This window comes from Corvus brachyrhynchos, unplaced genomic scaffold (assembly GCF_000691975.1).
Source record: "Corvus brachyrhynchos isolate BGI_N302 unplaced genomic scaffold, ASM69197v1 scaffold115, whole genome shotgun sequence".
NCBI lineage: Eukaryota > Metazoa > Chordata > Aves > Passeriformes > Corvidae > Corvus > Corvus brachyrhynchos.
Window position 1 is genome coordinate 8236940 of NW_008239553.1, and position 12031 is coordinate 8248970.

General features: G+C 38.5%; 1 protein-coding gene across 1 annotated transcript in view; it reads left to right on the forward strand.

Annotated features, from left to right (window-relative positions):
* The first annotated feature begins 6 nt into the window (after positions 1–6).
* CHP1 (calcineurin like EF-hand protein 1) overlaps positions 7–12031 on the forward strand; it is a 19921-nt gene continuing 7896 nt past the window's right edge. Inside the window, exons 1-2 of the mRNA XM_017741862.1 lie at positions 7–63; positions 5878–5950. The gene's annotated coding sequence lies outside the window, so the exon portion shown is untranslated. The remainder of the gene's footprint in view (positions 64–5877; positions 5951–12031) is intronic.

The following is a 12031-nucleotide window of genomic DNA, read 5'->3' on the forward strand; positions in this document are numbered from 1 at the left end:
GAAGCGCCGCTGCCGGTAGCAGCAGCGAGATCCCAGTGGAAGGGAAGGGAAGCAGTGCTCTTGGTGCGTGCAGTATTTTATTCGGTCAGAGGTAGCTCCTTGGGTTTTGAAGAGTTGTCTGTCTCGATGTCTGGTGCTGGAGTTTCTCTCAGGTTTTTAGCCCAGAGAAACTGTTGTTGGATAGTAATTTTTTCCCCCAGGTGTTATTTGTTTCATGGGCTAGTGCTAAAGTTGCTGTAAGGGTATTCAGAATGAATGTTGTGTGGCATTTAAACCATAAAGGAAGTGAAGTAACTTGTGAGAGACAGGTGTGGTTAACTAAAAAGAAGTGAAAATTTCTGTACTAGTCAGCAATTGGGAGAGCATTATTCAACCTGGACTCTAGTATTGAGATAATTTAGCCTACAGTATTTGATCGATTTGTTCTCCATAAACATAAAATACCTTAGAGAGGGTGAAACTCCAGTGTTGTTAATTTGTGTGATAGAATAGTTGCCTGAGAGTTCTAGCAAGTAGTAAATGATAGTAAATGGAGGATGCCCTCCTAACTAGTTTGGGAGCAGAGGTCATGATGACACCATATGTAGCACTTTGCTGTTTGTTTCCCCAGGAAACTTCTCAGGTAAACATGCTGTGCCCAGCTAACATTTTTCTTCTGCATATGCCTTCTTATCTGTTCTTGCTACTTGAATATGCTTTCCTCAGTTTTCTTTCCAATATAAATGGTGTTATATATTCTTCTTAGATGTTAGTTTATTTGTGTCAGGAAAATGAGTGGCTACAGAAAAGAACAATATTAAGACATCGCTGGTGCTAGTGTAGTGGCAGTCTGAGTGAGCTAACATAGTTTCCATGATCCTTTTTCCGTCTGTCATGAAAACCTTCTACAGGAAGGCTGTGATAAACAAACCTAGGAATGTCAAAGTCTGCTTATCCAGCAATAACCTACTGTGGCTTTTTTCTTTTAATCTTTAAAGATCATGGACTAAAGGTAGCCTCCTCTCACTTAGATGCTTCAAAAGCCAAACCCCAAATCTGGAATATTTTTCCAAAAGGTTTTACATTTTTCCTCATGCTGCTACTTGATTTATTGTCTGTGGTGTTTTATTCCTAAAATTTTACTTACATGATTGTTAAATAAATACCATTAAGATGCCTATATAGGCATCCTAAGCAATAAAACCCCCTGACTCTAGTTAGCCTCTAAATTCTTTTCTTGTATGATCAGAGTGTGATCAAAGTTATGATCAGTGGGTTTTAGCTTTGTGACCTCAGTTTTGTTAATTTTCCCCATGTTTTTATCTAGTCAATTTTATAAGTAATACCATTTTGTTAATCAGCCATTGCTAATCTCTGACTCATGCTTGCTTGTAAGTCATCGCAGTGTGTCTCATTGATTTATCAATTATTTTCTTCTTGTCCCCAGTCTGTAACTGCTGTTTAGGAACATGATTTTTCTCTGCTTTTTATACTTTTCTAGCCAGATGCAAAATTCCACCAAGCTGTTAGCAGTGTTATACACTTCATATAGGTGAAAACACTTATACAAGGTGGGAAAAAGCCCCAACACTGGTTATCTGGATCAAAGTTCACAGGCCGAATGCTAAGGTAGTGTTACTGAATAGACTGCTGTGTTCTGTTGGAAACTTGAGGCTGATGGTACTTCAGCTACTGAAGAGTTTGAGAAAGAGACTTCGTAGACGTGAAAAAATCTGGCAGCAGCATTACAAGTCCGTCTTGAACTGGTGGTCTGATAAAGTGCTCCCAGGGATTCTTTTTTGGCCTCTTTACTGTGAAACATGTTTTCTACAGTTCATCTGGGGTAGGTGTGAAGCACTGAGTAGAATACTTAACCAATTCTATTGAGTTCAACTGTGGAATTATATAACTTCTGCTCAATTTCATGTAGCACAAAACTGAATAGCTAATGATTCTGACATGAGTAAGAAACTGTATGTTAATGTTCTTTAGCAGAGCTGGTGAAGAACATGTGTTTTAGGGGACTTGAAGCATAGTCTTTCAAAAGCTATGCAATGACTATCTCTTGAATGAAATTTGCTTGGATTAAAATTCTAGATTTTTTTTTGCTGTAGTGAAAAGCACTTTGTAGCATAAGTTCAGAGACATCTGCAAAGGTAAGGCGTCAGGTTCTCAGTAGCAGGTGCGAAGCCTGAAGTTAACAGACCTAAATCTCACATGATGTTGTATGGAAATTGTTTGCTTTGCATATAAATATTTTGAAATTTGAGCATGAAAACACCTTGAAGTCATCCTAATTGCTTTGATATTTCAGTAACAACTGTAAAAAAAAATGGGAGGCCCAAGACGTTGCTTGTCCGCATTCTGTTGCAAGCTTTTGGAAAGCTGTTGGAATGTAACAGTATTCAAACTATTTGGTTCACACCCTTTGTTTCCATGCTTTGAAGCACTGTACCTAAGGATTAATAATAAACTAATGCTCATACCTAAATTTAGGAGAAAAAAATGCTTGCATGGTAGCAGATAATATATTTTTCTGATGGATATTTATATATTTTACTAAGTATATAAATATATTTATATGAGTTTATGCTACTGTTGTAGACAAGAGTGTCTAATTGCTAAAAACTTTACAATGATTTAACATAAGTAAAATAGAGGGAGCAACTCCTAATTTAGAGGTCTTGACCCTAAATTTTTAGAAGGATCTTATTGGGCTAGCGGTATTTTATTATTGATAAAACGGTGTTTCAGCTAGCTTTAAGCCTTAACCTTGGATTTTCAAGAAGCATAAATTCATAAACTCATAAATTGTAGGTCTTAATTCTTCTATGGTATGCAGGAGAATCTTTATGTTTGCATGCAAATGCACTGAAAAATGTCCAGTGACACAGCTTTTGTGAGGGATGAGAGCCAAAAAGAAATTATGACACAACACCGTGGTAGACCTGAATCATCCTCCTTTCTCACAGAGCTATGATATGCTTTTTGCTTAGTATGACGTTAATGAAAATACCACTTCTCCTGTGAACAGCTACGTACTATTTCTCACATACTAGCTGTTCCAAAAATGGAGATGCTGACATTAGTTTGGGAATGGTAGCTAAGCAGAATTCTCATCACCTTCTTTGTTTACAGGGAGGAGTGGGAGTATGGGGCTTCTAATAGGAGATCTAACTCCCGCCTTCTTTTTTTCACCATCAGTTGTTGTTATGGTATCTAAAACACTAAATCAGAAATGCAGAAGTTTGAAGTCTTTAGAGTACCGGTACTTGTTTTCTATGTGTGTGTTGCTTAACTTGAAAGGGAGCAAGCTGCCCAGTCTGATTGTAGAGAAGTTGCCTTAGGTGAATTGAGCAATTTGCCCAATCCTATGCAAAGAATGAAAGTTGCCGAGGAGACAAGAAGGTGGGGGGAGGGGGGGGAAAACCCAGTTGCTGGCAGGTCATGCTGAAGGAGGGAACCTAAACAAATAGCCTCAAGAAAGAAAGAACAGACCTTAAAAAAGAAATTTGCCTCGTTTGTCACAGATCAAACAATTTCTGTGCAACCTCTTCCCAAGTAAGTTTTAGTAAGTAAGAAAAGCATTGTGCATGTCCTGGTGATGGCTTTTTAAAAAACCTAAATCTGAAAAGGACATTAAGTCCTAGTTTAGCATTGTAGACAATCATACCTTTACTGAGTAATCATTAACATTCAGTTCAGTCTTATTTCGTGTGTTTATTAACTTCATCAGAAGAGACTGAGAAGTCAAGATCTCCTGTAGGGCCTTGTTGTGGTTTAACCTCAGCTGAAAACTAAGTACCACGCAGATGCTTGCTCACTCCCTGTCAAGGTGGGAGAAGAGAAGCTGGGGCAGAGGGGAGGTAAAATGCATGGTTTGAGATAAGAACAGTTTAAGAGTTGAAATAAAGTAAAATACAATAATTACAAAAATGTTAATGATAACAATGATAATGCTAATTGTAATGAAAAGGGGATAGAAAGAGACATGAAAGCCAAGAAAGACAAGTGAAGCACAGTACAACTGCTCACCCTCTGTTGACCAACGTGCAGCCTGTCCCCAAGCAGCAATTGGCCCCTCCCGGCCAATTCCCTCAGTGTGCACCGGACATGATGTGCTGTGGTACAGAAGATCTCTTTGGCCAGTTCGGGTCAGCTGTTCTGGCTGTACTCCCCCTCAGCTTTTTGTGCACCTCCTCATTGGCAGAGCCTGGGAAGCTGAGAAGCCCTTGGCTTAGGGTAGGCACTACTTAGCAACAGCCAAAACAACAGTGTGTTGTCATTGTTATTCTCTTATGAAATCCAAAAACCACAGCACTGTACCCGTTACTAAGAAGAAAACTAACTCTGTCCCAGCTGAAACCAGGACAAGTGTTCTTTCAGTGTTAAAGGAATTGCTGTTCTGTATAGGTACATCCCACTCACATCACAGACTAAAGATCTAGTTGTCTAATATCTTGGGTTGTCTAGTATCTTGGTAATGTTGACACAGTTATGCTGAACTTAATACTGCCTTTGTAATTTGTGTTTCAAATTGCAGATTTTAAAAGTCTGCAATAACTTGCTTGCTTTGTATCCCAACTCCTTCTCAAATTTCTTTAGAAATAGGCTTTTAAATTTTTAATTCAATGTTCTAGAAACCTGGTAATTTATTTCATGAGCAATTGGCTCCTGGGTTGGGTGCAAAGGGTTACAGTGAATGGGGTACCATCAGGCTAGTGACCAGTCACTAATGGGGTTGTGCAGGGCTCCATTTCAGGGACCAGTACTCCTTAGCATCTTTCTAAACAACTTGGACATAGGACTCTAAGGCATACTAAGTAAGTTTGCCAGTGGCACTAAATTGGGAGGAGCTGTTGACTCCCTCGAAGGCAGAGAGAGATCTTAACACAACAGAGGGCTGGGCACCAAAGTATTGCTGGTCTAATGCAGGATCTAAACAATACTATTAAATTTAATAATAAATCTATCTTTGGCTCCAGGTTCTGAAACAAAGCCTTCCTCATCTCTGCTCTCTGGTGACCAGTGATAGGACCTGAGGGAAGAGCAAAAAGCTGTGGTGGGAGGTTTCGGTTGGATATTAGGACAAGGCTCTTCACCCAGAGGGTGGTTGGGCACTGGAACAGGCTCCCCAGGGAAGTGGTCATGGCACCAGCCTGACACAGTTCATGAAGTGTTTGGCCAATGCTTTCAGACACATGGTGTGGTTCTTGGGGATGGTGCTGTGCAGGGCCAGGAGCTGGACTCAGATGATCATTCTGGGTCCCTTCCAACTCAGGTTATTCTCTTATTCTATGACTCCCATGTTTAGATTTCAGCAGTCCTGTAAAGGAAGAATAGTAAAGTAAAAATTAAAGCCTCTCTGACCACTTTCCAGATGCAGAGAAACTGAGTTCACTTTCCATTTTTAGGTGGAAAAAAGACAATGGGAATAGAGATAAGCAAAAGAGAAGCAAAGATACTATAGCAGGGGTCTTCAGTGTCATGAGTGATACAGAGGTCATCAGTGTAGGCTGTGTCCAGATTATTTCTAGCCATAAAGGAATTAAAGGAAATAAAGTGGAACTGTGAATCAAATATTTTTTTCTTTTTAATTGACATATACTGAGTCAGATAACAAAAAATTGTTAAAGATCAAAAATAGAAATGGGTAGAAGACGAAGTTAGACATATTTTTGCAGAATGAGCTAATTTGTAGATTCTTGAATATTAAGCTGTGATTTATAGCTCACAAAGTCCCTAAATGCTTATTGTCGTGTGCTTTCAATGTAACTGGTTCTGTGTGATCTCTTTTTTGAACAGCTTCTGGCAGCAGTGTAGTGCAGTGTAATGAGGTCTGCTCCTATGAGGAATCATTGACATGCTAATTTGTCATCTTCTTTCCTTTTTTTTCAGTCTCCCACAGTCAAATCACCCGCTTGTACAGTCGATTCACCAGTCTGGACAAAGGAGAAAATGGCACTCTTAGGTGGGTAATTCAGCTGTACTTGCATTGGCACATCTGTATTGGTGGCTTGCTGTTGCAGGATGTCTGCATGTTTTTCTCATTGGTAAATCATTGAGGCTGTTGTAACAAGTTCTTTCATACCTACTGTCTACATGAAAAGTTTAATTGTTGAACTGAGGTGCTCTAAGTACCAACTGTCTTTACTGTAGTGTTGAAGTTTTGTAGCAGTTAATATGAGAAAGTACAGATTTGGTATTCAAAGTCTTATAAAAATGTTCAGAATTGTGAAACAACACTTTCAGATTGTTCTTTCTCACCTTTCTTTATATGTTGCCTCTAATATTTATTCCGAGAATGGTTCTGCTGTATCATGTTTCTCCTGGCTTTCATAAGAAAAAAGGTCTATACTTACTTGTTTCTGATATCCAATGTCTTTTAACCATACTTGGATCTTCAATCCATTTACTGTATTTAACTTTGCACCTCTTGTTGACCACCCATATCTGTTAGTATGCTCAAAAATAAAAAAAGAGCTGGAACCAAGTCAGTGTGACTAAACAAACATTCTGTTCTTTAAAGTGGTAGTGTAGGATATTCTAAGATCTTTAGTGTTTGTTTCCTGTCTACAATTTGAAAGCTACAGAAGTGATCTTGTTTCTTACAGCTTAGTCAATTAAATAAAGATGAGTCTTTAACTTTATCTGCAAAATATTTTTCATTTTGACGGACCAAGTCTGCTGGAAAGAGTATTCTCAACCAAAAGGTAAACTGTGGTGAGATCATGGCCTGTTAAAATATATCTCTGCCTGCTGTTGTTTTTCTGTAGCCTTCTCTACTCTCCTGGATTTTGTTTCCCATTCACCATATAGCCACAGTGCACAGGAAAGCTGGAGAAGAATGCAGGAGAGAGTAGGAAGGGGAAAGGGACCTTGTTGTAGCACATGTGAGATCTGGCTCTTACGGAGTTAATTTCTTTCATAGCAGCTCTCTCCCAGTCAAATTCAGTGATTCAGGCATCACCTGAGGTTTTGTATGTGATCTTGTACAATATGACTGTAGGATGCACTATAAACCCAGAAAAGCTATAGGCGTAACTGTAATGCTGGAATCACCTCTTAAAAGATCAAAGTGGCAAGTTGTAAGATACATGGTCTTTGGCAGTACTTTTGGCTTACTGCAATTTCCTTTCCTGAAGGAAATGCGCAGTTCCTTCTGGTGCCACAAATTGCTGACTTCTCAGCATTTAAGTAATTGGATGTGGAATTGTATGGTAAACAACTACAGAGTGATTATTTTGGGTTAAAAATGCTCTCCCTCCTCTTTTGGCTTGCATAGGTTTTGAAGCTGATTGACTCCAGTGATTTGAACTGTGTCTGTACTGATTTCTAGACTTGCATAGCTGAAGGGATGACTAAATGGATTGAGCATGTAAAAAATTGGCTTGGGATGGGATATGCAGGAACTTCCAAAAGCCCACTCTGACACTAAAGCCAATGTATTATATGAATTGTAGCACTGGCAATTCTGATGTAGAGATCAACTGATGACATTGTGGATAAAGTTAATACTCCTTATGTTTAAAATTATTTGGAAAAGAACATTAACAGCCTTTTCAAACTTTACGTGTGAGTTTAATATTCATTGATGGATAAAGGTGATGGCTATCAGATTAGTCTAGCACAATTTCAACACAGGACGTGTTCTTCCTCAACTCCTCCGTGTTCTCCTCCAACACTGAATTCACTTACTGATTCCATAAGGCTTGTATAAACTGCAAAGTGATTGTACTCAGTTTACGTAAGAGGAGTAATTGATTAAATATGTTATAAATGTCTGTTGCACAATGTTCAGTTTCGCAGTATTATGCATCAGGAGGAGTTAGACTTCCATTGTTGATAATCATATGGTACTTAGGAAAGGAAGTGGAGGTTTGGAAAATCCCAGCAACTGTGCTTATTGTGATCCTTTAACTTGCAGTCTTGGCCCCTGAGCATTGCCCACTCTCAAACATGTCTGACTTAAGAATGGCATTCAATTTTTTAAACTTGTTCTGGTACCCACAAAATGTAGGAACTATTAAGTTTAAGTAATAGAAAACTGCTTCCTGAGACATAAAAGAACGAGGAGAGAGCAAGAACTACAGCTTGGAAGGTCATAGATGTTGGTTTCTGAGCTACAGCTCAAAGAGAACTTGCTGCTTTAAGACAAGTAAGAGGAAGTTTTGCCTTGCTTACTACCACCAAACAGTTTAGAGGGTATGTCTTCTGTCTGTTTCCTGTGAGCAAGAATTACTGTTTCCATAAGGATGACTTATACCTTGACTTATAAATCAAACATGACAAAATCACTCATGTGACCATGATTAGGAAAAGATGTGTTAGGCAGTTCTTTATGGCATGAAATAAATCTTTAAATGTGTACCACCCTTCTGAAGAAGGGCAAAGTAAAGAGCGCTTCATACAGAAGATCTGGTAGATGATGATTAATCCTGGTGGTTATGGAACTATAGAAGTTCCATTAAAAAAAAACCTATAAAATTAATCAAAAGCAGAAATCTTTCTTAGCCACATGTTTCTAGCCAGTGTACCTATGTGTAATTTCAAGGCACTTTGTTTTTAAAGAGTTACATAAATGAAATATTAGAGATGATTATTGATAAAAACAAAACTTGGTCTTCAAAACATTTTTGGTTTTTGCTTCCTTTTTTCCCTCTCACATATTTATTCTCTAAGAGACTACAGCCATTTTTACCTGTAAAGGTAAAAATGTCAGGTTTGCCTTCACCTTTCTTTAAAATTGTAGAAAAATTTTATATTTTTCCTTAGCTTCACTTTTGCTAAACAAAATTATTAAGTTCCCTCAGACTTCCACCATCTGAACAAAACCATGTTGGAAAAGACAGGACAAAACTGTTCTTGGAAACTCTTTTGTCACCTTTGATTTCAATATTGCAACATGCTGAGTTGCCAAAACAAAAGATTGACACCCCTGGATGTCCATAGCTACATCTAAATGATGAAATCTGGAACATACTTGTTCTGTCTACATCCTAACTATAGCTCAGGAGGAAACCAGTGTGCATGTTTCCTTACTTACATGCTGATTTCCAATAGGAGGAAATAATATAGCATGAACAGGATAAGTATGTAATTGCTTAGTGAGTCTCCTTGTTGCGCTGGTACTGTACTGTACACCACACAAGAATACCTTTGTTCCAAAGTTTATCTACTAGTAAGTAGCTCTAGACAGACATGTATAGAGCTATAAAGGGAGATACTTATCTAAACTGGTATCTTTGTATGTAAGTTTTTTATGGAACCTCCCACTTAACAGTAGTTTCTTGTGCACTGGGGAAAAGACAGGTTAAGCACTTGAGAAGTAGTTTTTACTATACAGTAATGGGTATAGCCTGGTAAGTGTGGAAGAAGGAAGGAAGGGCAAATGTTCTGAAAGCTGGTACATACAGAGAATAGACACACTGAGCTGTTTATGCAGGTCTCATGCTTATGAAAGCTGTTCACACGTGTCTGCTGGAGAACTTCAGAAAGCCTCTGATCCTGAGAGAAGGGTAACATGAGCCAGCCAGGCCATCTGTCAGTCTTTGTCAGCTGACTGAACCATCTGGGTCTGGAAAGGTGTCAGGCTTGTTCTTATTAGTTCAAACTGATACTGCAAGATTGTAAAACATAAAAGCTAGCTCTCTGAATGTGGAATTCTTTACTTTTTCTCAAGAAAATGCAAAGCATTTTTAGCTTTATCTAAAATAGAAAAGACAGGAAGGATATGGGTTTGGATTGGAAAAGACAGGATACAAGAATAGTCTATACTTCCATCTTCAACCACACTTTATGCATGCTGCCTTTTTTCTTTCCTTCCTTATTGCTCATCTAATTATCACCTTTTTGCGTACTTCTTGGCCTTATGTTTATGAACCAATTAGTGCTCTGTTAGTTAAGCTATTTCAGTTATAATTTGTGTAGAGCATGTGTAAGGATGGGGTTAGATGAGATGGCTGATGCAACCCCAAAAGAGGGGGATATTAGTATTCTTTCCCTGTAACTTCTCCAGGCTTCCAGCACGTCATTGTCAGCTGTGGTGCTCTTAGATTTTTTGAAGTTTTTGGGACTGCCTCAAGTTGCAAATTCAACAGAAGGATAATTGGAGAGGAGGAAAGTAGGGAGATTTTTATGGGGGATACATTAGACCACCAAAAGGTTAGATGAATGACAAAGCTGATGTTAGCAGTGGAAGGAAGCAATGGAACCTCTTCAGTAGTCACCTCTTAAATATTTTTGACCAATTTGTATGATACACCTTACTACTTTTAATTATTTCCCTTCTTCAAGTAATTTCTTGTTACCTATATCCTCTGGGCATCTTTCCTTTCCTCTACCACTTCTGATGTGCATGTATGTGGGGTTTTTTTCCTTTCCATAATTTTACTTTCCCTCAGCTCTAGATACCCGTCCTCATCCCTGCTGAGGGAACAGTGCTTTGCTACCATACAGAAGTAACAGAAGAATGAACAACCAGAAATGGAAGGGAAGAAAGGGTCTTGCAGGCTTCTTGCAGCCTTTGGGATAAGGCAGAACCACCTTTACAGTAGGGGTCTGCTCTGTGCCTTGGAGGGAGTACTTATGCTTAGGAATACTTGCCTTGCTTAGAATCTACCAATTCTTTGGTGTAAAGTACATATAATTATGAATCCACTGGCATATGTATTAAATGGTTGGCCTGCATAATATTCACATGCAGTTAAAGATTGCTTTGTATGTTGCATTTAAGCAAAGATTTCATAAGAGCCAGGTTCATGGAAAGATAGCTTAGAAGAGCCTTGTTGCCCATGAACACATAAGAAGTAGAGGGTATTAAGTTTTGTGTAAGCTCCAGCATCAGCCAGGTGAAGTTGGTCCCTAATGAATGCAGGAAAGCTTAGCTTTATAAAGTGGAGAATAATTTACCTCACACATTCATTTGCTTTTATGGCTATTGCAGCTATTTCAGTTATAACACTCAGTAATGTGCTCTTAATAAGCAAAAGTGCTCTACTGCAATCCTGATAATGACAGGACAAATAGATTTGAAACCTGGGGAGTTTTTTGTGGTTAATTGTTAATCTGTTAGAAAATGGAATCACTGGAGGCTGAAATGCCAAGTGTATACTGAGGCTGAATAGTAAAAAGTCACGATATGCAAGTAAAAAATTTTGAATCATTAGGATTTTGCTCTACATGGAAGAGAGGGTAGCTGCTGCTTTAGGGTTATAAAGTTAGCATTGACACTGAAGTTCTATTGTTAAAATACTGTTATTAGGACATAGGCTTTCCACATCATTGCATCTCCTGCTTAAATCACTAATGCATACTTTGACCTTCAGCTGTAGCTTAAAATGCAGCAGTCCTGAAGGGTCTGGTAACAAGTTGATTGTGCTAAACAGATGTTAACTTTGCCTATTAAAAATAACAGACCTGGTCAGAGCAGAATTTTGCTGGGATAACTTCAAAATATGGTCAGGTCTCTCTGTTAGAAGGTCAAACAGTTTAACCACGTTGTAACAGATGCACTGTAATTGGGAGTCTTAACAGTGCTGTGGTGGTGATTGGGTGGAAGAAGTGCTTTAGAATACATTTAAAACTAGAGCATCTTGCTTCTCTGCCTTTCCTGAGCGAGACTGGTGATAAGGTCAGCCAATTTCTTTTTTATCCTGTCTTTAATATCACAGCATTATAAAAGGCTTGTATATTTAAATAATCTCAAAATTGGTTTGTGTTTACTTTATTAAGCCACTTTTTTGCTTTAGTGATGTCATGAATCAGACCTTGTTGCCAGTTTAGTTAGTGAGCATAGTTTTGAACAGTAGCAAACATTGAGTAACCAAGTTTGAGACTTTGACCCCAACTTCAAAACCAGCAGGACTGCATTTGACTTGAAGGGAACTGCCAGTATTTCTGGAGATTGGGCAGGAAATGTCAAGTTATGCATCCAGACAGGATAGGGTGGAGGGTTTTTACAGCTTAACCGCTTCACTGTTTGCAATTTAAAATCTAAATTATTATGAAGTACATCTTTTACTAACTGATAAGTTGCTGTGTTCTGTTGTAG